Here is an 866-nt window from a genome sequence, read left to right on the forward strand (position 1 = left end):
CAATGATAAATCAACACATATTTGTTATAACAATAAATGTAAATGGCCTGAATTCACCAACCAAAAGAAACAGACTGACAGAGTGGATTAAAAAACAAAATCCAATGATAGGCTGTATACATGAAACATATTTTACTCAAAAGGAAATCCATAGACTGAAAGTCAAAGGATGGAAAACAATCCTCCAAGTAACAGGAACCCAGAAAAAAGCAGGTGTAGCTATTCTGTTTTCAGACAATGTAAATTTCAAACTTAGAACAATCAAAAGAGATAAAGAAGGTCACTACATACTAGTCAGGGGAAAACTGCAAGAGGATGAGATAACAATCATAAACATGTATGCAACAAATATTGGACCACCAAACTATATAAGACAAACCTTAACAGACATGAAAAGCCATATAACTAAGAACACTATTGTAACAGGGGACCTCAGCACCCCTTTGACACAAAGAGACAGATCAACTTGACAAAAACTCAGCAAAGAAATAACAGATCTGAACAAAATCTGTGAACAAAAGGACTTAGTAGGTGTATACAGAGTGTTCTACCCCAAAACATTAGAATACACATTTTTCTCAGCTGCACATGGGATTTTCTCTAAAATAGACCACATTCTAGCCCATAGAGCATACCTACCTAAATGCCAAAGAATTGAAATTATCCCATGCATATTATCTGACCACAGTGCAATGAAATTGGAAATTAATGAAGAAGGAATGACAAAAACTCCCTAAACAGTTGGAAATTAGACAACAGCCTTCTGAAAAACCACTGGTTCACATAAGAAACTAAAGGAGAAATTCAAAAATGCCTACAAACAAATGAAAATGTAAATACAACTTATTGGAATCTGTGGGATGCAA

Source organism: Chinchilla lanigera, unplaced genomic scaffold (assembly GCF_000276665.1).
Source record: "Chinchilla lanigera isolate Chin_1 unplaced genomic scaffold, ChiLan1.0 scaffold00071, whole genome shotgun sequence".
Taxonomy (NCBI): Eukaryota; Metazoa; Chordata; class Mammalia; order Rodentia; family Chinchillidae; genus Chinchilla; species Chinchilla lanigera.